The sequence below is a fragment of the Moschus berezovskii genome, chromosome 22 (genome assembly GCF_049115385.1).
Source record: "Moschus berezovskii isolate FMDL1 chromosome 22, NW_MosBer_1.0, whole genome shotgun sequence".
NCBI classification, from domain to species: domain Eukaryota; kingdom Metazoa; phylum Chordata; class Mammalia; order Artiodactyla; family Moschidae; genus Moschus; species Moschus berezovskii.
The window spans coordinates 39,969,702-39,996,551 of record NC_142481.1 but is presented as its reverse complement, the minus strand read 5'-3'; the positions used below and the strand labels follow the sequence as shown (position 1 = coordinate 39,996,551).

The 26,850-nt window shown below is 45.3% G+C and overlaps 1 long non-coding RNA gene across 2 annotated transcripts in view; it reads left to right on the top strand.

Annotated features, from left to right (window-relative positions):
* Positions 1-26,850, top strand: part of LOC129547098 (uncharacterized) — a 64,094-nt gene that overhangs the window by 18,789 nt on the left and 18,455 nt on the right. The window contains exons 2-3 of one of the 2 annotated variants that reach the window (XR_008684010.2): positions 8,111-8,297; positions 24,041-24,155. This is a non-coding gene — a long non-coding RNA (uncharacterized LOC129547098). The remainder of the gene's footprint in view (positions 1-8,110; positions 8,298-24,040; positions 24,156-26,850) is intronic. The other variant, XR_008684009.2, reaches the window with a different exon arrangement.

Below are 26,850 nucleotides of genomic sequence, written 5' to 3'. Positions count from 1 at the left end.
TGAATATACAGAAAAGTAGGATATAGTAGAGCTGAAAAGCACCATGAACCAATTCAACATAATTAAGAGTTATACCGTTTTCACACAAGAGTAGGATACAAATTCTATTCAAGTCCCACAGACTATAAACCAGGAGACACTGGAACATATCCAGGGACATAAGACAAGTGGCAAAAATGTGGTCTAGAGGTATTAAAATCATGCAGAGTCTGCTCTTATCACTCAGACTGGTTTCTTTGCATAGGAATGAGGGGCAGACTCTAGAAATCCTGACCTCAAAGTCCCCACCTCAGATCTGACACTGACCTTGACTGCATGTCTTACTCCCTCAATGCCTCTCCTTCCCCATCTTGCAAATAAGAATATGACTCACCTTCCCTTCCTCCAAAAAAAGCTTCTGTGCCGGTCAAGGATGGAACAGCAATTTAAAGGACTTGGGGAAAGTAAGGAATCAAAGTTCCAAGGATTTTAGAGCAAAAGGTGTAGCTACTTCCAGTAGGTGCTGGGTGGGGTCTCCCCATGCATCTTGGGCTTGAGGGTGACAGCACTTACTTTGGGTCTTCCTCCCTATGTGCAACTGTGATTTTCTAAGAGAACAGACCACACTGTGTCTGTTACCTAACCCAGGAGCTGACACCCAGTAACTACTCACCAAATCTAAAGGGTAGGAGGAACCAGTGAATAGATAAGAGCAATGGGCACCACCTAAATTAAGCCCTGAGGATGTCCCTGATGGTCCAGTGGTTATGAGTCCGCCTGCCAATGCAGGGGATACTGGTCCTATCCCTAGTCTGGGAAGAGCCCACGTGTCTCAGAGAAACTAAACCCGAGTGCCACAACTACTGAACCCATGCTCTATGAACCCATGCTCTAGAGCTGCAACTACTGAAGCCACGTGCCTAGAGCCCCTGCTCGCAACAGGAGAAGCCACCGCAATGAGAAGCCTGAGCATCACGACTAGAGAGTAGTCCACACACACCACAACTAGAGAAAGCCTGCACACAGTGCCAGAGACCCAAGCAGCCACAACTAAATAAATAAAAATTATAAAAAATAAACAAATGAAGCTCTAAGCTGGATAAATCTAGAGAATATCATGCTCAGTGAAATAAGGCAGACAGAAAAAGACAAATACAGCATTATATCACTTATACGTAGAATCTAACAAATAAAACAAACATCAGTTCAGTTCAGTCGCTCAGTCGTGTCCGACTCTTTGTGACCCCATGAATCACAGTACGCCAGGCCTCCCTGTCCATCACCAACTCCCGGAGTTCACTCAGACTCATGTCCATCGAGTCGGTGATGCCATCCAGCCATCTCATTCTCTGTCGTCCCCTTCTCCTCCCGCCCCCAATCCCTCCCAGCATCAGACTCTTTTCCAGTGAGTCAACTCGTCGCATGAGGTGGCCAAAGTATTGCAGTTTCAGCTTTAGCATCAGTCCTTCCAATAAACACTCAGGACTGATCTCCTTTAGAGTGGACTGGTTGGATCTCGTTGCAGTCCAAAGGACTCTCAAGAGTCTTCTTCAACACCACAGTTCAAAACCATCAATTCTTCGGTGATCAGCTTTCTTCACAGTCCAACTCTCACATCCATACATGACCACGGGAAAAACCATAGCCTTGACTAGATGGACCTTGGTTGGCAAAGTAATGTCTCTACTTTTTAATATGCTATCTAGGTTGGTCATAACTTTCCTTCCAAGGAGTAAGCGTCTTTTAATTTCCTGGCTGCAATCAGCATCTGCAGTGATTTTGGAGCCCAAAAAAATATGCAAAACAGAAAGAGATTCACAGATAAAGAAAACAAACTAGTGGTTACCAGTGGAAAGAGGGAAGGGGGAGGGGCAAGATAAGAGCATGGGATTAAAAAATGCAAACTACTATGTGTAAAATAGATAAATTACAAGGCTATACTGTACAGCACAGGGAATCATGGCCATTATCATGTAATACATTTTAATGGAGTAGAATCTGTAAAAACACTGAATCACTAAGCTGTACACCTGAAACTAATATAATTTTGTAAATGGATTCAATTTTTAAAATAATTAATCAATTAAGCCATGAGAAAGAAGAAATGGGGGAGGACAGTGGATTACTCACCACCTGCTGATTCCTCTGTCTTATTTTATCTCAGCAGACAAGTATTAATTCTTTTTCTGCCTTTTTAAATTTTAACTACCAAGGCACTGCTAAAGTCAGTATCCGAAGAGTTATATTTTAAACTTTAAGCCTGTCAAGGAGACAGGATTGGACAGGTACCAGCATTCCAGTTCGGGAATGAGCCCGTCTACTTCTACAGCCAACTCATCCTTAGCATTATCTCTAGTCCCACTCTCACCTCCGTCCTACTTAGTCAGTCTACATGACAACTGCTCCCTTTGGAAGGTCAGGACTCTGTCTTCATTCATTTATTAACCTGGAAAATAATTATTGAGAGCCCATAATATGTCAGGTATTATCCTGGGTCCAGGAACTAGAAAAGTGAATAAAGTATGAATATCAGTCAGGAGGGTTGGATCAATGCTGCAAAAACAAGCATCTCAGAATGGTTAAAACAGGGAGTTGACTTCACTGGTCAGCAGGTGGCTCTACTCCTCCTAATTTCACAGAGACCAAGGCTGGACAGAAGCTTCCGCATTTCTGCAGGAGTGGGAAAGGAATGTAGTAAATCAAGTACACAGTCTATTTTTATAATTTTTATTGGAGTATAATTGCTTTACAATGTTGTGTCAGTTTCTACTGTATAGCAAAGTGAACCAGCTACATATGTATATATCAATGGACATATATTAACATATATAAGTATATATTTATTAATAGAGCAAGTCCATTCTAAAGGAGATCAGTCCTGGGTGTTCATTGGAAGGACTGATGCTAAAGCTGAAGCTCCAATAGTTTGGCCACCTCATGCGAAGAGTTAACTCACTGGAAAAGACTCTGATGCTGGGAGGGATTGGGGGCAGGAGGAGAAGGGGACGACAGAGAATGAGATGGCTGGATGGCATCACCGACTCGATGGACATGAGTCTGAGTGAACTCCGGGAGTTGGTGATGGACAGGGAGGCCTGGCATGCTGTGATTCATGGGGTCACAAAGAGTCGGACACGACTGAGCGACTGAACTGAACTGAACATAATTCTATATTAATATTAACTATAATTAATTAATAATTATATATATATATATATATATACACCTTCTTTTTTGGATTTCCTTCCCAGTTAGGTCACCACAGAGCACCAATTTCCCTGGGCTGCTATACAGCAGGTTCTCATTAGTTATCTATTTTATATATAGTGTCAATAGTGTATATATGTTAATCCCAACCTCCCAATTCATCCCTCTCCCCTTCCCCCCTGATATTTGTTCTCTACACCTGTGTCTCTATTTCTGCTTTGTAAATAAGATCACCTATACCAAGTTTTTCAGATTCCACATATAAGTGTTAATATAATGAAAAGCCTGGCTTAAAATTCAATATTCAAAAAAACTAAGATCATGGCATCCGATCCTATCACTTCATGATAAACAGAAGGAGAAAAAGTAGAAGCAATGACAGATTTTATCTTTTTGGGCTCCAAAATCACTGTAGATGGTGACTGTAGCTATGAAATTTAAAAACACCTGCTCCTTGGAAGGAAAGCTATGACAAACCCAGACAGCATATTAAAAAGCAGAGACATCACTTTGCCAACAAATGTTCATATAGTCAAAGATATGATCTTTCCTAATGCAAGGATGTGGGCTTCCCAGGTGGTGATAGTGGTAAAGAACCCACCTGCCCATGCAGGAGATATAAGAGATGCCAGTTAGATCTCTAGGTCAGGAAGATCCCCTGGAGAAGGTCATAACAACCCACTCCAATATTCTTGCCTGAAGAATCCCATGGACAGAGGAGACTGGTGGACTACAGTCCATGGGGTCACAAAGAGTCAGACACGACTGAAGTGACTTAGCACATGTAAGGATGTGAGAGTTGGACCATAAAGAAGGCTAAGTGCTGAAGAATTGATGCTTTCAAAATGTGGTGCTGGAGAAGACTCTAGAGAGTCCCTTGAACAGCAAGATCAAACCAGTTGATCCTACAGGAAATCAACCCTGAATATTCATTGGAAGGACTGATGCTGAAGCTGAATCTCCAATACTTTGGCCACCTGATGTGAAGAGCTGACTCACTGGAAAAAGACCCTGATGCTGGGAAAGATTGAAGGCAGAAGGAGAAGGGGGCAACGGAGGATAATATAGTTGGATGGCATCACCAACTCAATGGACATTGAGTGGCTTTTCTTGTTTTGGAGCATGGGTTCAAGGAGCACAAGCTTTAGTAGTTGTGGCACACAAGCTTAATTTCCCCATGGTATGAGGGATCTTCCCAGACCAGGGATTGAACTCTGCATTGGAAGGCGAATTCTTTACCACTGGACTACCAAAGAAGTCAAGAGGGGGCTTTTTAACAAATAGTATTTCAACACTTAACGCTTTAGACAGCAGAATCACAGTATATCGGCCCCAATCCAGTCCAAACTCTTCCTATTCCTAATTCTGAATACTGAATAGCTGGAAAACAAGAACCCAGTATAATCAACAAAGAGAAAGAGAGAAGTCACTCAGTCGAGTCCGACTCTTTGTGACCCCATGGACTGTATGTAGCCTACCAGGCTTCTACGTCCATGGGATTTTCCAAGCAAGAGTATTGGAGTGGGTTGCCATTTCCTTCTCCAAGTGTAATCAACAGGATACAGGTAAACCTGGACCACAAAGCCAGTTCTAAAGTCCTTCCCTGATGCTCCCTGTCTGAGGGGAACTGAGAACCCAGTCGTGGGATGACCCTTTTCTGTCCTCTTCTGTTCCCCCTTCCCTGTGCCCATCCCTCTGGTCTGTGTTGCCCGGGCACGTGAGGCCACCCTGCCTTGTTTGGCAGCTGGAACCTTTGCCAAAACCCATATTTAGTTGTTGAAAGTTCCTTGCCTCAGCGCCTCTAAAGTTAATGATGGAATCTTTGAAAATGACATTAGAAGCAAAACATAAGCAGCAGAAGACATGAAACCACCTCGAGTCCATCTGTTCAAGCACGATCCACCTCAGAGCTCCCGTTTCCCATGTAAAACAGAAGATATGATTTATAATTCATATCTCACCAGTACAACCCTGATTGAAGCAAACCACTTTGATGAAATGTTGGTTTCATGCTAGTGGAACACCATTCCAAATCAGAGAATATTTAGAACTCTAACTCCTCTGCTGCCACTTTGAAGTAGAAAGATTTGTATTTTATATGCTTTTCTGAAAAAAAAAAAAGAAAGAAAGAAAAATATGTACACTCCAGCATGAATGTGGTGGAAATATGAAAACATTTATGTGTGAATCAGCCCCAAAATGTAATTACTGCTTAAAGGATTGAAAATATTTATAGACTCATATCTTGTGTTGAAGACCTGGTTCCAATAATGCTCAGAAAACTGCAAAATTCATACTTTGTTTTTCTGGGATTAACTTAATTGCTTTGAAATCCACAACACATGAAGAACAAAATTAAAGAATGTCAACTTTCCATCACCTCAACTAATGATCTAATAAAGTTGCTCTGAGGAGAGGTATGTATCTATATGTATATGACTTTTACTGGTTGAGAAAATGAAAGTCAGAATCAGAAAGAAAGACAAAAGTGGAAAGAGAAATAGATTGAAATTTGGAAGACAATCCTAACTATTCCTACTGGAACGACTGGAAAAATATCCTGTTACAACAAAAATATCAAACAATCAAGTTAATTCTCTTATTTCCCCCAAAAACCAAACTAGCCAGTTAATTGATATAATTATTTTTTCATTCATTCACAGGTGTTCATTGAGCCCCAAGATGCTGTAATAAGCAGTGGTTCTTATCCTCATGGACTATACATCCCAATAAAGGGTCAGAAAATAAATATATAACATGCCCTTATAAAATCTATAATAAACAATTTAGAAAGCAGATAATGGAGGCTTCCTGGTGGCTCAGTGGCAAAGAATCCTCCTACTGATACAGAAGACACGGTTCGACCCCTGATCCAGGAAGAGTAGGACAAGGAGCAACTAACCTGTGGTCTGGAGGCCAGGAGCCACAGCTACTGCAGCCTGGGGACCCTAGAGCCCAGGCTCCACAACAAGAGAAGCCACCGCAATGAGAAGCCCGAACAGCACAATGAAGAGTAGCCCTGCTCTCTGCAACTGGGAAAAAGCCCAGCACAGTCAAAAATATAATTAAAAGAAGAAGAAGAAAGCAGAGAATGGTTTTAAAATAGAAAAAGCGTATGCCAATTTTTATGGGAAAGGCTTTTTTGGAGAGATTTGAGTCATTACCTGAGTTAACTGAGGGAGACAATTGTGCCAAGACCTGGAGCTCAAGCATCCTTTAGAGAGGGATGAAAGGGGTGGAGAGGAGGAGGTGAGGATGACGTCAGGGAGATGGGCAGAGCCAGACCCCACGAGGCATGGCAGGGGTGCCATGTAGACTTTCTTCTGCATCAAAACCAGAAAGGGTGAGGTTAGCCACTTCAGGTCAACTTAACCACCATATGCTAAGTGTGTATGACGGTCAAGGCTCTGAAGGCCCTAGGCCCCATGGGAGAAGGAAAGACAAACTCACAATGATTGTAGATAATAATAATTATTATAATAAACATGAGATAAACATCATAAGAAACATACACAAAGGAATTTGTCTTTGACCTGAACTGGATATTTGGGCAAACAGAAATGAGAGAACAAATTGAGAAAAATTCATGCACTCAATCAATCAATATTACTGGAGTACAAAGCACTGTGCTATCAGGCTGTGGGAATATATAGCTGAACGAAAATAAAACAAGAGGACTTCCCCAGTGATCCAATGGCTAAGACTCCATGCTCCCAATGCAGGGGTTTGGGTTCTGTCCCTGGTCAGGGAACTAGATCCCACATGCCGAAACTAAGAGTTCAAATGCTGCAGTTAAAGATCCCACCTACTGCAATAAGACCTGGCACAACCAAATAAGCTAATTAAATAAATATTTAAAAATAAAAAAAAACAAGGTCCAAGCCCTCAAGGATCTTAGAGTTCAGTCATACATAAAAATACAGTTCTGACTGCAGGGAGTGTTATATAAGAGAGACTCACAGCAGACTCACCAAGGGTCAACAGAGAGACTTCTGGAGAAGGCATGGCTGACTAGGAGATGAAGGATGATGAGGTATTATCATCCTGGAGGAAAGGGGATGTATCTCTCCCAGTGGAGAGAACGGCAAAAGCAAAGATCCTGTGATCCAAAGCCTTAGAAGGAGAGTAAACAGGAAGTGTCGCTTGAGATGAGGTTGGTGGGGACTGGGAGAGGGCTCTGTGTTTTGGGCAATTTTTTTTTTCTCTTTTTTGAAATGTAGGTGTCCTTTTTTGGCCATTTTGTGTGGCCTGTGGGATCTTAGTTCCTCGACCAGGGATCAAATCCATGTCCCCTGCAGTGGAAGTGGGGAGTCTTAACCACTGGACAACCACTGGACCACTCCTCACCACCTGAGAGGAGAGGGGCTGTGTTTTAAGATCCATGGAAAGCCAATGAAAGAGTTTAACGTGAGGTGAGGGCAATGAAATAAAATTGCTTCTATTGACAAATTCACTTGGATTGGAGTTTGGACAGCAGATTGGGGAGAAAGATACAAGAGTAAATTCAGGGAAATCAGATCAGGGCTCCAGCAGACATCTAGGCAAGGGGAGAGTCTGGTGGTGACGGAAGAAATGGAGGAGAAGGTAAGTGATTTGGTTCAAGAGAAAGATTTAGGAGGCTGTGATAGGACTCAGGCTTATGACTGACATGGCCGTATGACTTGCTTGTCAATGAACCGTGACCAGAGGTGACACGTGCCAATTCCAAGTGCAAGTTTTAAAGAGCCAGTTAATGTGTGATTGCCCACACTTGCTCTTTCCCTTTGAATGACATTTATCATCATTTCAAATGCTGGCCACACATACATCTCGGGTCCCTTGTGCAGAGGAGAAATGGAGCAAACACTAGGTGATCCACTGGATATGTAGCATGAGTCGAAAATCAACTTCTGACAGTTTTGTTTTTTTTTCGACCATGCCACAGGGCATGCAAGATGTTATTCCCCCGGCCAGGATCTCACCAACTTCAGTGGAAGCACAGAGACCTGACCACTGGACCGCCAAAGAAGTCTCCACCATCTCAAGCCTTTGCAATCAGGGGATTGTTTGTTAATGCAGCATAACATGACCCATCTTGCCCCCCTCACCCAGGAAAAGGATATAAGAAGAAGGTACGACTGGGACACATTTGGGAGGATTTGGGATGGAAAGGACAATAATCTTGAGGTCTCTCAGGGCTTATTTTTCAGCCTGTTTTCAAGCACAATGCAGCACTTTAAGGGGGCCCCCTACTCCTTGTCCTCTCTAAATTCAATCTGAGATGATTCAGTGTGACACAAAAGAAAGGGAGTCTGTCTTCAGCAAATGTGGCCTTCAATGGTAGCAGAGTGCTTTGAAGATGAGACGTTCCCTTGTGAGTGTTAAGCATTATTGTTTGTCATCAGATGTGAGGATGCACTTTTTAAAAACGGATTCAATTTAACTGCCTTGCCATTGTTTTATGACACAACCATCAGGCATTTTCAAAGGGGTCAAGTTATGACAAGAATATTTAACTTCTAGTAAGAGCAGAGAGTAATTGAAGTGAACTAGAGGATGTGACTCTTGAGAGTCCCTTGGACTGCAAGGAGATCCAACCAGTCCATTCTAAAGGAGATCAGTCCTGAGTGTTCATTGGAAGGACTGATGTTGAAGCTGAAACTCCAATACTTTGGCCACCTGATGCGAAGAGCTGACTTATTTGAAAAGAACCTGATGCTGGGAAAGATTGAGGGCAGGAGGAGAAGGGGACGACAGAGGATAGGATGGTTGGATGGCATCACCGACTCAATGGACATGGGTTTGGGTGGACTCCAGGAGTTGGTGATGGACAGGGAGGCCAGGCGTGCTGCATGCGGTTCATGGGGTCGCAAAGAGTCAGACATGACTGAGCGACTGAACTGAACTGAACTGAGAGGATGAGCCAGGAACTGAAAGACCATGTATTAATTCAGCAGTGGGACCTGTGGGCAAGAGAATGTAAGAGAATGATGGAGTCAGTGTACTCATTTAGAAAGCCTAAGTGTACGGAACCCAAGAGGGAACTGGTTGAATAGAGCCAAGGCCCCAGCATCTGTACAGGGACAGGTGAGGCCGAGACAGCCCATCCTGGACATAAGGAACAGTGGATGGATACAGACACACACACACATGGTCATTGGTGTCTCCTGTACATCAGTGTCTCAAGTAAGTGTCTGGGTCTTGAGAAGCTGCGCTGGGAGACTAGGAAACTGTCCAGCTCAGCTCCATGACTCCCACTTCATATTTGCTGTTAGAATCTGTGCTGCATCTTCACTGCAAAAGAGATTGAGGAAGATGAGGAGGCAAATCATCATGGAAAATCAGAAGAAAGCAGGCTTAGAATTGTTGGGTGGCTGGGATGGTGCCAACAGGCAAACGTATTTTGGTGTAATATTAAGGCCAGTCAATCTTCCCATGGGTAGATTGGCTCTTCCCATGGTTTCGTGGGTAAAGGATCTGCCTACAATGCAGAAGATCCAGGTTCAATCCCTAGGTCGGGAAGATGCCCTGGAGGAGGAAATAGCAACCTACTCCAGTATTCTTGCCTGGAAGATTCCTTAGACAGAGGAGCCTGGTGGGCTGTAGTCCATGGGGTCACAAAACAGGCAAACACGACTTAGCGACTACACAACAGCAAGGTTCTACCATTACAAGGTGGGGAGGCAGGGGGGTCGCAATTTCAGTCATACTACTACTTAGATGTATACAGAAAATATAGCAGCTTTATTTTGTATAATTGATCTCATTTTCCCAAGCCTCTTGCCACCGGGGATATAGGTGGTGGGTTCAGGATTGGATAAACTTTCTATTTAAAGACCACTTCATTTCCTCAGTTTGAAGCACCTCCACTGAGTTCAAATAGTCCTGTCTAGTCTCCGTGTTTGTGACTTTGGAAGAGAAGGACATCTTCCTCTATCTTCCGAATACTCACTGGCGCCCTCTGCAGGGCAGCTGATGCTCCCAGAACCAAAGCCTCCCAGTGATCTATCCCACTTGTTCGGACATTCAAGCTGTTGTGTACGTAGAGGCTGTGGTCCCAGCATTTCCTCCCTAAGAAGGGCGGTCAGAACCCCGGTGGCCCAGTGCTCACATCCCCTACACGGCCGTGCTCTTCATTTTCCTCTCACCTCTCACCTGTCAAGAAGGGTCTTTCTACTTCCTCTTCTTGTCCAGCCTGCGCATTTCCTCCCTCGTATCACAGTCATTCCCAAGGTGACATTCACCCTTCATTGGCGCAGCCACGGGGGAATGGCTGTGGACAGCATTATTTATAGAGGAGTTGGATGAAAACCACAGGCATTTAATATTTTTAAAATATTTTCTCCATTACAAGAGGTGCATTCCTTTAGCCTAAGTTTTATTTCATCTCATAAAATGCAGATATGCCTAGGGAGTGTCAAGCAAAGTCTCTTCTATCTGAAGCACTCTTGGAAGAATGAGGTTGTTGGTGGCTCATCCAGCCCTAAAACCGTATAAACCCATCCATTCATTCAGTAGCTGGTCACTGAACACATCTCTGTGCTGGCCCAGTTCCAGGAAAGGGGGACCACAAACTACGGAGAGGAAGAGGAAAAGGATAAGAATAAGGAATTCCTGACCGGACACACAGGACAAGCACAGGATGCTGTGGGGATGAACAGCAGGCCAGGGGCTCTGCGAAGGTTATCTGAGCAGGAGACAAGTGGTGCAAGAGGGAATTATCAAGGTGGAGTGGGGTGGAGGGGACAGGCACCCACAACACAAGCAACAGGACATGCAGAGGCTTCAGGTGAACTGTGGAAATAGGCTCTTCGAGGGGATGGAGGGATCATTACGGAGAGAGGCTGGAGGCAAGGTGTGAAAGGAGGCAGGGAGCTAAGGCAGTCAAAACTCACCTTGAGAAGGAATTCCCTGGTGGTCCAGCCATTAAGACTCTATATAAACATCCACTTCAGGGGACAGGAGTTCAATACCAGGTCAGGGAACTAAGATCCCACATGCTGTGTGGTATAATCCCCACCCCCACAAAAAAAGTCATCTTGAAAAATTGATGGGTAAAGTCATGGCCACATTTTCATTGCTCATTAAAGAACCACCACCACCCCCCAGATGCTTTAAGCCTTATTCTCATCATTTCCAAACTGAACTTGGATGCCCCTCCACTTTAGCCAAGTCTCTGTGTTGTTGGGTTCTATCCCGACCCTCTGGGGGAAGACTTGTTGGAAGGGAGCCTCAAGATCACACTAACCCTGTACCTGCTGTTGACCAGGTCAGGCACCAAGTGTTGGGGAGGGAACTAAGCCATGGTCCCTACCTTCAGGGCGCCTGTTCTGGCAGATCCCAGCAGTGGGAACTGCCAAGGCTTTCGCCCTTCTGCCAGCACCCTGGTTACACTTCATCTGGGGGCACAAATCCCAAATCTGATGGATTTGTGCACATGCCGGCCATACTCCCCCTCACTCTCCAACCTCCAGCTTCATTGGCCTCTCTGAGCTCCTAGAAGCAACCAAGCTGCCACCTGCCAAACGCCCAGCTCGCCTCTCCACTCTTCCTTCTGCAGGCAGCCTTCCCTGATTGCCAGGCTAGCTCAGTCTCCCTTAGAGCCTCTTACTCCCATCATTCTTCAGGGCAGTGGTCTTATAGTGGGGTACTTACTGAGTGAATGGCTCCCCACTTGGTTCTGAGTTCCTTGAGAGCACAGAGGGTGGTGTGTGATAACACAGTGGGGAGATTAACTGGCACAGCGTGGGAGCTGCGTGGATATGAATTGGATGAAAGAAGTAACCACAGAGGGAGTGAGCAAAGATTATTCTGGCTTCCTCCCCAGCATCCTTGGACATGAAGACTACAAGGCCTACATGGTCTGCAACCCTTCCCCAGCCTCGTCCTCAGATATCTGTTCCACCATCTCCCTCTAGGACACTTAACTCTGGGCTCATCACCTGTTCCTGGTGTTCTGGCTCCCACTGTGTTTCTGTTACAGGAAAACTATATTCCGGCCTCAGGGCCTTTGCACACCCTGCTCCTTGTGCTGGAATTCTGTTTCCCCCAACATTCATGTGACTGACTCCTTACATCCTCCCATTCAGGTCTCTGTTCACAGAACGCCTTCCCCTTGAGGCCTTTCTCATTGCATGTGCATCACCTCTCTCCTCCACTAGATTATGAACTCCTGTGGGCAGCAGTGTGGTCTCTTTTGTACTCTGCCATGTCCCCAGTTCTTATTGTAGCATCTGGCATGTTGTAGACCCTCAATAAAGGTTTGTGGGTGAGTGAGTGAAGGAAGGAATGAATTCACTCATGCATCTTGGGCCCAAAGAGGCCCTGGACTTTGTCCTCAGAGACCATTTCTCCTCTGACCCTGTGGCATTAAAAAAAAAAAAGAACTTCTATGCCAACCAAGCTGTCATCCAAGTAGGCTCTAAATTCCCAGCTGCAAATTAACAGTAATAATAAGCCACTATTAAGTGCTAACTGATGCCAGATATTCTGCTAAGTGTTGTTATCTGTTTACATCTTTCTTAGAGTACTATTGTGAGAAAAGTAGTTACAAGCCCTTTTTGATAGATGGAGAAAATGATGATCAGAGAGGTTAGATCACTTGTCCAGTGTCACACAGCTAGTAAGTGACTAAGCTGGCATTCAAGACTCATCATCAATCTCTGGGGCAAAGGTCAGCAAAGTGTGGCTCACAGGCCAGCTCCAGTTCACTACACGTTTTTGTACAGCCTGTGAGCTAGGACAGGTTTTTACATTTTTGAAGAGTTGGGGCGGGGGAAGTCGGGAAGGGGGAGAATGTGCAACAGAAACCATACATGGCCCACAAAGCTTAAAATGATAAGAGAACAAATACACCAAATTAAGAATTCCCTGGGCACTCCCCACGTGGACACAGGAGTCACAAAGAAGAGATGCATATTTAATGTATTGGGCTCCCCTTTTATTCCAAGCACCAGTTAAGCACAGGCATGGACATTATCTTGTTGAGTCACCTCACAACCTCCAGCATAGAGATGATTTAAAGGGTCCCTAGAGGGCCTTCCCTGGTGGTTCAGTGGTTAAGAATCCGCCTTGCAATGCAGAGGACACAGATTCGGTCCCTGGTTGGGGAACAAAGATCCCACATGCCGTGGAGCAACTAAGTCTGCATGTCACAACTAGAGAGTTCACACACTGCAAGGAAACTAAGACCCAACATGGCCAAATAAATATTTTTTTAAAGGTGGGATGAATTGAGAGAATAGCATTGAAACATATACATTCAGTTCAGTTCAGTTCAGTCGCTCAGTCGTGTCCGACTCTCCACGACCCCATGAATCACAGCACGCCAGGCCTCCCTGTCCATCACCAACTCCCAGAGTTCACTCAAACTCATGTCCACAGAGTCAGTGATGCCATCCAGCCATCTCATTCTCCGTCGTCCCCTTCTCCTCCCGCCCCCAACCTTTCCCAGCATCAGAGTCTTTTCCAGTGAGTCAACTCGTCGCATGAGGTGGCCAAAGTATTGCAGTTTCAGCTTTAGCATCAGTCCCTCCAATGAACATCCAGGATTGATCTTCTTTAGAATGGACTGGTTGGATCTCCTTGCAGTATAAGGGACTCTCAAGAGTCTTCTCCAGCACCACAGTTCAAAAGCATCGATTCTTCGGCGATCAGCTTTCTTCACAGTCCAACTCTCACATCCATATATGACCACGGGAAAAACCATTGCCTTGACTAGACGGACCTTGGTCGGCAAAGTAATGTCTCTGCTTTTTAATATACTATCAAGGTTGGTCATAACTTTCCTTCCAAGGAGCAAGCGTCTTTTAATTTCATGGCTGCAATCAGCATCTGCAGTGATTTTGTATATGTAAAATAGCTAGTGGAAAGCTGCTGTATAGCACAGGGAGCTCAACCTGGTGCTCTGTGACAGCCTAGAGGGGTGGGGTGGGGGATGGGAGGGAGGTTCAAGAGAGATGGGACAGTTCAGGTCAGTCGCTCAGTCGTGTCTGACTTTTTGTGACCCCATGGACTGCAGCACATCAGGCTTCCTTGTCCATCACCAACTCCTGGAGCTTGCTCAAAGTCATGTCCATTGAGTCAGTGATGCCATCCAACCATCTCATCCTCTGTTGTCCCCTTCTCCTCCTGCCTTCAATCTTTCGCAGCATCAGGGTCTTTTCCAATGAGTCAGTTCTTCATATCAGGTGGCCAAAGTTTCAGCTTCAGCATCAGTCCTTCCAATGAATATTCAGGACTGATTTCCTTTAGGATGGACTGGTTGGATCTCCTTGCAGACCAAGGGACTCTCAAGAGTCTTCTCCAACACCACAGTTCAGAAGCATCAATTCTTTGGTGCTCAGGTTTCTTTATAGTCCAACTCTCACATCCATACATGACTACTGGGAAAACCATAGCTTTGACTAGATAGACCTTTGTTAGAAAAGTAATGTCTCTGCTTTTTAATATGCTGTCTAGGTTGGTCAGAGTTTTTCTTCCAAGGAGCTTTTCTTCCAAGAGAGGGGACATATGTATACTTATGGCTGATTCACATTGTAGTATGGCAGAAACCAATACAACATTGTAAAGCAATTATCCTCCGATTAAAAATAAATTTTAAAAGAATTACAAATGAAAAAAAAAAAAAAAAGAGGCCTGGAGATTAAGTGAGGTGGCCAAGACCACATTTTAAGAGGCAGAACCAGGTGCAGAATTACATAGTCATGGCTGAAGAGGCGTGGTTATCATTCATCTGGTCCCAGGTCCTTTTATGGATTCAGAACACAGAGTGTCCAAGTTTCGGGGAGACTGGGACACTTGGGATTAACACCGCAGCCCCTCTCCATCCCTGGGCCAGAGGTTCACCCTCAACTTTCCCTTCACTCCACCCTCATTTCCAAAATCTCCAGGCGTCTTTACCAGCCTGGGCATCCAGCCCATTTCCTCTCCCCATCCTGACCTTCCACCTCACCCACAGAAGCCCTGCTTGCAAGGACCACTCCAACTACAAATGAAGTGAAGGGGAAAACTGAATTGATACGATCTGAGCAACAGAAGCACGAAGGCCCCAATTTCCTCTCCACATTATACAGGAAGATCAGGGCCACGTGGGGAGCAGGCGCAGGGCCTTTTGATGTTTGCCTTCCTGCGAGCACCAAGCAAAAGGATAGGAGACGCCTTCACCTCCTCCATGCAAACTCACACCAGCAGGCTTCCAATCATGCTTGAAACCCAGCCAGAGATGAAAAACAAAGAAAGGAGGCGAAGACAGAAGAGAGAGACGAGGGTGGTTGAGAGAGCTTTAAGGATGACGAGACCCTTTAAAACTAGCAAAAGGATACATGAAAGAGCTTACACACACTCTCCCAACACAGCCCTGGGCTGAGCTCCTGGAAAAGTATCAACAGGGGAATCAGCCTGACCTAGAGCCTTCCTGATGGGGACACCAAATCCTCCTTCATTCACCCAAGCTGGGGTTACTAAAAGCCTGGGGCCAGGATGCTGCCATAACTCGCATAGTCAATTGCACCAGCCAGGACACCAGGTCTATAAATACCCCTTCAGACTCACATCTCCAACTCAGGTATCTATGGTTCAACTTGGAACATGTGCCAGTCATGTTGGCATTTAGGAAAGCACCAGTCAACCTCTTTTCTCTCTCTTTCTCATTCTCTCAAACTTTTTATTACAATGAGATGGATAGCTAACTTCAATCTAAATCACCTTGGGCTTATTCTGCAACACTAGTAACTCTGGGCCATTCCAAGGTACCAACTGAAGATCAAAGGTCTTGTCTCATTGAAACAACTTCCTGCCTTAATTCACCACATTGGCCACCAAAATTATTTAGGAAACATGGAAAAAATACACCCAAACAAGAAATCGCAGTGGCCTTTTCCTTCCAGAGAGAGGAGAATGAAGTAAGATCTCTTTTCTTAGTTGAACCCTATGACACAACTTTTTTTTTAAATTGTAGTATCGCAATCATAACATCTATTGTCATTATTTTATAGATGGTGGAACTAAAGGCTCAGAGAAGTTAGTTGACTTGTCTGAGGACCACATGTTACATTGTGATGTAGCCAGACGTCCAGCCTAGGGCTGTCTGATTTTAAAGCCTGAACCTTTTCAGATAATACCCACGTACATTCATCCTAAAATGACCATGTGGGCCATTTGTGAATGTAGAGTCAGACTGAGCCTAAATGTTCCTTGAAAATGATACCAGAGTAACCTGGATTCGGCAGCTGCCTGAACTTGTACTTGTCAGTGTTGTCCACGTTGCCAGCAAAGTTGGAAGGTGAAGGTCTCCAGCTGCTAATATACCCAAGTACGACCCTGCTTTGCCTGTACCTGGGAGCCCATTACAATGGATAGGAAAAGTCACTATAAATGCATTTACATGCTCGCCTCCATAGCCAAATGCCAATATGTAAGCCTTTGTGCATGGATAACTAAGCTCTTTGAACAGGAAAAAAAAATCTTCAGTCATATTTTCTCCCAAGCCTAGGGGTTACTCAGGAAGTCAGCTTCGGTGACTTACACACAGAGGCTAATGCAGATGACTATTGCCCCAAAGAGGGGGATAATGACCCGCAATTCACATTGTTGGAGACAGGCAGCCATTGAATTCGATCTTAATATTCTAGTCCATGAGCCAGCAGTTTCACTAGAGCCTGGTTTTTTTTTTAAAGGCAGGAAAACCCCACACACATTCTTTCAATTTCTAAAGGGAAATTTGACTCGAGCTGTAGAACAAAGGACGAAGAAATAGAAGTAAAAGAAAATCAAAGAAAAAGTGATTTGGATTCAAGGGGATCAGATGTTTCATTTATTGCAGGTTGGAGACCTTCAATCAGTCAAATGAAAGGAACATTTGTATTAAAATACCTACGAGGCAGAGAGAAAGCCTTGATCGGGCACGGGAGAGTTAAGTTACAGCAATCTTGCTGAGAGATATGAACCCACCTTCGAGGCTATCTGTTCCTAATATTGAAGGTTTTCTGTGTTACAAACCTGAGATGAAAGGTAGTTGTTTTGACGTCTGGGTCTGGAAGCCAGACGCCGAAATTAGCAGCGTTCTCCAAGTGTGTGTTGCAGGGATGAAGAGCCTTAGATGGCGGGAAAATGTATCTGCTTTTTTTTTTTTAATTTTCTTGGCTATGCTGGGTCTTCATTGCTGCACACAGGTTTTCTCCAGTCGCAGTGAGTGAGGATTACGCCCTAGTTGCAGTGGCTTCTCATTGCCGTGGCTTCTCTTGTTGCGGAGCATGGGCTCAAGGGTGAGCAGGCTTCCGTAGTTGTGGCTCCTGGGCTCCAGAGCACAGCCTCGGTAGTTGTGGCACATGGGCTTAGTTGCTCTGCGGCATGTAGGATCTTCCCAGATGAGGGATCGAACGTGTGTCCTCTGCTTCAAGAGGCAAATTCTTAATCACTGGGCCACCAGGAAAGCCCTAGCTGCTTTATTAAAATGAAAAGATGTTTAAGGCAACACTAGGGGCCCAAGTCATCTGTGAAAGCAGGGCATGGATGGAAAACACCTTCAGGTGGATGGGAAGGGGCAGGAGAGGAGCACTAGACACGGAACCAGGGGACCTGGGATACAGTCTCCTCTCCCCCTGGGGTGGTAGCTCCGTGGTGACCGAGATTTGGTCTGCCTGAGTCACGGTGCCAGGTATATTAGAGGCGATCCGCAGATAGAAGTCAGATGGACACATGGATGAAAACCTGAATGAGACATTGGGTGAACCCTTCTCCTCTTTGAGCTTAAGTCTTGTAAAATGAGAAGGTTGGACTAGCTGAGGATTTCCCCAGTGGGATGGATACAATGATGCTTGGGTACCATATGGATGGGATCAGGGAATAAATGTGAATATGGCATTAAATCACGCCGATGCACAGAGGGGAAAACGTATCACTTTTGAGCTCTCTTTCAAGCTTTCTGATTCCCTCCAATCGAAAGTCTCCAGTCCAAAACTAGTATGTCTTTAATACCTCTCTTACAGTCTTAGACCTTCTGCTATCATAATAAGAGGATTCAGGTTCCCATGCCTCCACAGGCAATAGTTTCCAGCTAAAGTTAATAACGTGATTTCTTTCTTTTCTCATTATGTTTACAGTTACCTATTTATGGCAAGTATAAGTAATTTTTCCTTTACAGAACTAATTTTTTAAGGTTTCTTTGTCAGAAAAATATAGATGAGTAAACATGAATTGACGTAAAGAAATAAGAGTTCAAGAGGGATGCAGGAAAGGCAAACACCTTGATGATGAAACCAAGTGCCTCTGACTTGGGAAAAAGTGTCCCAACTGACCTCCAAGGTTCCCTCTAGAACACTGACCATCTGAGCTGCACCCCTCTGGCTTGTAGAGCACAAACGCACCTGTCTCCAGCAAAGGGGCAGCCGTAGCCTCCACTTTAGGCTGCTGAATCATTCATTCATCTGTTCTTTTGATAAATTTTTACTGAGGGCATACTATGTATTCACTGCTTTTCCAGTTACTGGGGATAGAACAAGGGAAAAAATAGACCAAAAAATAAACAAAAATGCTGCCCTCATGGAGTTTCTGTTCTAGAGGTCTGAGCCAGGGCAGGGATCAGTTGAAGCAAATGAGGCACCAGGGTGCAAAACTTAAGGAATACTCACTGTCGGGGTCAACCTGGCCCTGACTTGAGGACAGTGCCCCATCCAGACCACAACTTGACATGGTTCATCATCACTTTGGGGGCCATGGATTCTGCTCCTGGTGCTGTTCAGTCTTGGGTGGGGACCCCCAGAATCAGCACTATTCCAGAGTTCTCCAGATGAGTCCATGTACATCATGATTGAGAACCACTGCATTATAGACCTGGACCAAGAAACCTTTAAAATTTATAGTCTGGCATTTTTCAAGATCATCTATCAATAGATGTTTACCAAATCAACTAACTAGTAAGTGAGTGCCAATATATTGCCACGCACCATAGTCACAAAAATCTGTTCTTTCCTCTGTGGAGTTGCTAGGGATCAGGGGCTCTTCTGAGCTTTTTTAAAAGATTTTTTTGATGTGGACAATTTTTTAAAAGCCTTTATTGAATTTGATACAATATCGCTTCTGTTTTATTTTTTGGTCGGGAAGCATGTGGGATCTTAGCTTCCCAACCAGGGATCAAACCTGCAACCCCTGCATTAGAAGGCAAAATCCCAACCACTGGGCCACCAGGAAAGTCCCCTCTTCTGAGCTCTTTACACTTTTTGCCCCATTCAATCCTCACAAGCACCTCCAGGAAGTATGATTTATTATCATCACCCCATTTTGCAGATGAGAAAACAGTGGCAAATTTCTAAGGAAGTTGCCCAATGTCATCCAGAAAGCCATATTCCTAAACACTGTGTCCAGCTGCCTCTGTGGGAGGGACCTTGATGCCTGGGTCCTTGGACATAGGAGTTATGGTGAAAGTGAGGGAAACGGGATCATTTGCAATATTAAATACAGCACATAGGAACAGCCATTACTTCCACAAAAAAATATGTCCTCAATCATCCTCTCCAAACACAAGGCCCACTCCAGTTTCATTTTACATCCACATCTGTTAAAGCCATGACTGTAAAATAATGTTCCCCTATGCAGGAAAACAACAACAACAATAATACATGCACTACACTACATATTAACTGTCATCCTTCTCTAGTGTTCGGGGAAACTTGGGGAATGGTTGGGAGTGTGGAAAATCAGAAAAGGGTCATGTTCAATGTCTCCAGCTCTTCTGACTTATCCAAAGAAACAAAAAATTCAAACCTAGTGTTAAAATTCCTGATTTCCACATGGGCTCTAACTTCTAAATAACTACATGGGGCAGATATGCGTTTGGGTATAAGAAATGAATGTGAAGTCAAGAGGGAAGGGTCAAAGCTGAAGGAAAGTCCCTGGGGATCTGGTCTAAGAGCTCTGTCTGGTCTGGGACCAGTGGCTGCATTTCTTTGTGCCTTGAATCTAAAGCTGTAAGAAGGATATAAAAATATCATGGATTCCTTCTTCAACTTTTAGTGACAGTTTCTATATATTTACCACTGTGCCAGATGGCAGATTTAAAGATTAAATCAATATGCTTATCACTGACAGAGAGACAGGGACAGTGAACTCTAGGTCCACGGGATGAGGGCGGCTATGAAATCAGAACCTGGGGGGAGTTCTGCCTGGAAGAGACGACATTTCAGCCAGGCTTGGAAGGCTAAAGTGATGCTTCTGGCAGCAAGGGCAGAAAGGAAAGGACTTTTCCTTGATACCAAAGTACTGTGTATGCCAACACAGCATGAATGTTTCATGAGTTCAAAAATCACACATACACACCCATAAATAATTTGAAGAATGTGCAGATTGGTACCACAAATCCAAAACTGCATCTTTTGTTTCATATACAAATTACTTATTTAAGTGTCAAACCAGACTCACTGGGTTTTCCATGAGCTGCTCCCCTTACTGGAGTCATGATGTCCAGGAACTCAGGTGAGGCACATTGGGATCACCTCCATTTCATCCCTCTTCCTTTTCCTCCATGCGTGATCCAGAGACCTGTCCCTCCATTCAAGTGCATGTCCTCACCTACCGCCCACCATCAGGCCACCACCATCATCTAGTTCAACCACTGTCTCCTGTGTGGGCACTTGTTTTCTTCCTGCTTTTCTTGTCTCTCTTCCAGTCAGTCCATCATCATTTCCAAAACTCAGATCTGACTGCATCGCTCTGTGGCTTTAAACCTTCATCGGTTCCAGTGGTCTCAGGATAAAGTATAGCATGGCATCCACAGCCCTTGGCACTCAGAGCCATGCTTCCTCTCCTCTCTCACCATCCCTCAGTCCAAAATCCCCTAAAACAGATGCCCAAGGTGCCTTCCATTCCTGCCCACCAAACATTCCACAGAAAGTGCCTGGCGCTTTCCTACCTGGGAACTCTGACGCAGGCTCTTGTCTTTAGTAACTCTCCTGCCCGTGTTTAGCAGTAGATTCACAGTCATGGCCAAGGAGTCCCTCCTCTGGATGCCTTCTCTGACTATCAACCCCCACCATTCCCCTCCAGCCCCCACTGGGGCACAGCAAGCCGGGGACAGAGCTGGAGAGTTAAGACAGGCGAAGCAGGAGAGATCTTGAGAGCAAAGAGGGAAAATTCATTTTTGCAAAACCCTCAACCCAGAAAGTCACTTTTTTTTTTTTTTTGCTAAAGCCTCAATTCTCCAAAACCTCTCAGCAAGCATGAAGACCCACCCGCAAAAAAAAAAGAGAAAGCATTTACATGTTGGAAAAAGGCCCGGGGCAGAAGACATGAAAGCCACAAGTTGGCAGTAGGTGCTGCAAGGTTGAGCAGGAAACCCAGATCAAATGGGAGGTTGGGATGTTTCTGGGACACACATGGACCCCAGCCCTGCTCAGGCAGGCACGCTTCTGAGGGGCGGGACCACCAGGTTCCCTAAGAGCTCTGACAGCCATGTGTCCCCAGGCGTTGTTCACAGCCAATGAAGGGGAGGGGACTACACTAGGCCTGTTCTGGGCTGAGGCAGGAAAGCCCAACAGGTTAGAGCAGAGCACACTCTGGGCTGTGCCCTTATCAGTCACCAGGGAAGAAGATAACACTTCCAACAGGAGTGTCTCCCTTTCTACCTCAAGGATTCAGACACTCTACTTGGAAAACAAAGTCACTAACTCCAACACAGTAGCTGGGCAGGTGACAAAAGAAAATAGTATCACCTAGCAGGGATCAAGATGAGCAGACTATGGCCTTGACAGGCAGGCCTAATTCCAGCTGACAGTCCCAGATCTGCTGACTTCTCTAGAGAGGTCAGTTATTGGGATTTTCATGGGAAATCTTATTAAAATGTTTGCTCCATTTTTTAAAAATACCATATAGTGCAAAAGGAAGAAGGCCTCTTGTGCCTGAACTCTGATGTTTGGGTTCAGATTAAGCTCATTATTTCTATGCAAAAAGAGAAAGAAAGAAAGAAATACAGCCCTTAGGACTTCCCTGGCAGTCTGGGGTTAAGGCTCTGAGCTTGCAACGCAGGTTGAATCCCTAGTCCAGGAACTAAGACCTCACATGCCATGAGGCCAAAATAAATAGATAATAGATAGATCGGGGCTTCCCTTGTGGCTCAGAGGGTAAAGAATCTGCTTGCAGTGCAGGAGACCCAGGGTTTAATCCCTGGGTCAGGAAGATAGATAGGTAATACGGCCCTTAAGTCTGCATGACTCCCTCTCTTTGCTGATAATTGCGATTCTATGGTGGAGTTGGACTTTTCTTATTGTCTAGGTATTTATCTGGCCCTAGAGCGATGGGGTTACAGTACCAGCAATAAAAGTCACCGGTATTTCTCTGTGCCTTCCTGTGTATCTGTATTTTTATTTGAGAGCAGCGTCCGTATCATTTTTTGTTTTAATTTTAAGCACAAGAAGAGTTCTGAGACATCGGCTCGCCTCCTCTCCCCTCCGTAAGTTCACAGTTCAGGAAACGGAGGCCCAGATGGAGGAGACAGGCTCACTAAAGCGCACAGAGCAACTGAGAACTTCTGATCCCAGGCATCCCCGCTACCACTTCTTGGCACACTTCAGCTGTATTTACAGAATATGCACACCCGCGCGGCTGTGTTTGCCTTTTCCCCGGTCCTGAGAGAAAGCCCACCAAGCTGCCAGATGTGCGGAGCTCAAGGGAGCCCGAGGAAGTGGTTTGCCAGTGATGAGAAGCAGGCCTGATCTGGGGATAATCGCTCCTCCGCATCAGCCTCGCCTTTCTGCCCTCAGGAGATAAGAAACGGGAATGGAGGAAACTGACAGGCAGGCACGCACCCTGCACCCTGAAAATGGTTCCCTCTGCCCTCTTGCAATCCATGGGCTTCCACAGCCCCACCACTCCTCGGCTTGTGCGAAGCCCCAGAACCCTGCAGTGCAGAGTGAGGAAGAGACACCCGCTTTGGGTGGATCCTGTCCTTTGCCCTTCCCTTCCATTAACAGCCCCCTCTTTCCCAGGGTCTCTTTTGAAAGAAGGCACCTGACATATCCATTTCTGCTTTATGTGTCAGTTCTTGCATTTCTCTAGGGAACCCACAGAAGAGACGTGGGAGCCAAACTCAAAAGCATGAGGTTCCGATTGTGACATCACAGGCTGTGGGCCGTGGGGGACTTCTTGGTCCACTTTGGAGGGCACCTCTTTGGGACTCCTTATTCCACCTTCTGATAAGACTGTCCTGAAACTCAAGGGGCTCTATCTGCCAGTGTCTTTCTTGTCCCACATGTCACATTTATTCTTGTCAGTGCAGACCTTGGCTCCAAACTATTTTCACTTAAAACAATATCTGCGCGTGTTTGTGTGGCTTCCCTGGTAGCTCAGCTGGTAAAGAATCTGCCTGCAATGCGGGAGACTCCGGGTTGATTCCTGGGTTGGGAAAAATCCCCTGGAGAAAGGATAAACTACCTTCTCCAGTATTCTCGGTTTTCCCTGGTGGCTCAGACAGTAAGGAATCCGCCTGCAATGCAGGAGACCTGGGTTTGATCCCTGGGTTGGGAAGATCCCCTGGAGGAGGGCATGGCAACCCACTCCAGTATTCTTGTCTGGAGAATCCCATGGACAGAGGAGCCTGGCAGGCTGCAGTCCATGGGGCTGTAAAGAGTCGGACGTGACTGAGCAACTTAGTACTCATGCGCGCGAGAGAGAGAGATAGGAGAGCAGAGAGGAGAGGAGGGAAGAGGGAGAGTGAAGCACCGACCATGTGCTCAGTCCTCCCCACAATCACCCATCCTATGAAATCGGGTTTTTTAATTTATTTTATTGAAGTATAGTTGACTTACACTGCTGCGTTAATTGTGCTGTACAGCAAAGTGATTCAGTTATACATATATATTCTTCTCCATACTCTGTTCCATTACAGATAAAGAAGATGTGGTACCGGTATACAATGGAATACTACCCAGCCATTAATAAAGAATGAAATAATGCCATTTGCAGCAACATGGATGGACTTAGAAATGATCATACTAAGTGAGGTAAGTCGGACAGAGAAAGACAAACACCATATGATATCACTTATACATGACATCTAAAATATGACGCAAAGGAACTTATCTGCGAAACAGACTCACAGCCCTAGAGAAGAGACTTGAAGCAGGTTTTCTCAGCCCGATTTTCCAGATGAAGACCCTGAAGCACCTCTTGCCTTCATCTCCCTCCCCTGTGTCCTTTCCTCCTCCCCAGCATCAATGTCATCCTCATGCACTAAGTCTAAGGAGGCCCATGCACATTGCTGGTCTGAGTATATAGGCCTGCCAGCCAGCACTCTGCCTCTCCAGGGCCCCATACCATGCCCCATACCGTGCCTGGATGGACACCTGGCCTCAGCAACTCCTGAGGAGTCACAGGACACTGCAAAATGCTCTTCTCCTGGGGGGATGTAGCCTTGGAACAGTGATGTTTATCACTGTGGTCAGGCAGCCGGGGGGAGAGGAGCCCCAACTGAAGAATCAGAGAGAGCAAAGGTGCCCTGCTGGTTGTGCCACCTCAGGTTAACCAATCAGCCAGTCTCCATCAAATGGGGTAATACTAACTAGTTCTAGTACTAAGTACTAGTAGTACTAACTCATGCTAGTGCTAACCACTAGTACTACTAACTCATACTGGCTGACTAACTACTACTAGTACTAACTAGTAGCTTAGGGTTGCCTCGAGGAGGAACTAAGTGTTTGGAGATGTACAGAGCCCACAGATGATACCCAAAATGATTTTAGGTGATGCTCAGATAAGACAGTAAATATCATCGATTTGCACAATTAGTACATTATGTTCTTATAAACTCCCTTTCAACCCTCCTAATAATATCAAGAAAGTCTCCATTTGATGCGAGTGTGCCTTTAACACCTGACATGTGTTTTCTTTGTGCTTTGAAAAAAGAGAAGACTTCAGGCACTGAGTCTATTCTAGGCAGCAATACCGGAGTAGAATTTAAGAAATTTTTTTGATCAGTATAATTTATACGGTTATTGGTTTTCTATTTACACTGGTGGTATAAATTTCGCTTTGTAAGTAAATGGATTTAAGTTTTAATAAAAACAGGTCCATTAAAGAGAGGGGAAAAGCACTAGGTAGATAAGATTCAATGGCATTCAAATATGGCCAAAGTTTTAAAGGGAGCCAGGCTTTCCAGAGGCTCAGCGCTAAAGAACCCACCTGCAATGCAATAGACAGTCTGCAATTCATGAGACGTGGGTTGTATCTGTGGGTCGGGAAGATCCCCTGGAGAAAGAAATGGCAACTCACTCCAGTATTCTTGCCTGAAAAATCCCATGGACAGAGGAGCCTGGCGGCTGCAGTCCATGGAGTCAGAAGAGTCAGACACAACTTAATGGCTAAACCACCACCACCATAAAGGGAGCCACGAGTGATGCAAGTTTGGAATCACTGAGAAAATCTACATCAACGGGTTCACACAGTGATTGTGACTGCAGTTTAGGCATCAATCCAAGAGGTGACATGGATTCTGAGAATCAGGACATGGTCCAGATCCAAACCGTCTCTCCCATTCCCTCCATCACCAGGCCTCAGACTGAAGAAGTAACCATAGCTCATAGAACATGGGTGAGGATGGAAGCTGGTGCCAGGGCTCTAGGGCTCAGGCAGTGTGGGCTCAGCGCGTCCACATGCCCGCCCTATGTATCCTCATCTAAAACAGGGAAGACAAACTAGGTCATCCTTCCCACTCTGAGGATCTGGCAACCCTTCCTTGTTTCGTCCATCATTTTTCTCTGTCTGTTTCAAAGTCAGATTCTCTAATGAGAAGTGAACCTCATCTAATGAAGCCCTGGGCTTCGCCTAGGGAACACCACTTCAGAAAGATGATCAACGCAAACAAACAAACAAAAAAATCCTCTGGGGTTAAACCAGTTCACCTTTCTGAGTCTTGGTTCTTCGTCTGCAAAATGCTATTCCTGATAGTACAAACCTCCTAGGATCTGTAGATTCACTAAGATGATGTAAATGTCTCACAAGGGTGTGGAGTTACCTCAAGACGTATGTGGACAAAGCGTTAAGTGACGTTGACACAGAAAGCAAGTTTCCTCATTGTACCAAGGAGGAAGTCTCAGTTTGGTACTAACATGGCTTGACTACTTCTCTGACACTTGCCAAAAAACCCTAACTTAAGCAGAGAGCAAAGCCTCAGGCTCTTGGCAGGCAGCAGGGTCCACCTGGGATGCTAGGAGGATGTTTAGAGGGACAGGAAGAATTTATCCCCCAGGTGAGCCCTGGGGACAGTACAGCAGCCACAAGGTCAGCAGCCTTTGAGTTGAGCCCTTAAAGAGGGAGGAAGTTTCCTCCACATAAAGCAGACTGGGAAAGATACACAGGTATGAGAAAGGGCTGCTGCTCCTGCTGCTACTAAGTCACTTCAGTCGTGCACGACTCTGTTTGACCCCATAGACGGCAGCCCACCAGGCTCCCCCGTCCCTGGGATTCTCCAGGCAAGAACACTGGAGTGGGTTGCCATTTCCTTCTCCAATGCGTGAAAGTGAAGTCGCTCAGTCACATCCGACTCTTCGTGACCCCATGGACTGCAGCCTACCAGACTCCTCCACCCAAGAGAAAGGGCAGTTCCCCTCAAATCAGGGTGTCTTAGCCTAGTGAGTACCATGAACCCCTTTACAGGACAGTGTCTTTTTTTTTTTGTATGTGATTTGAAAATATCTGTAT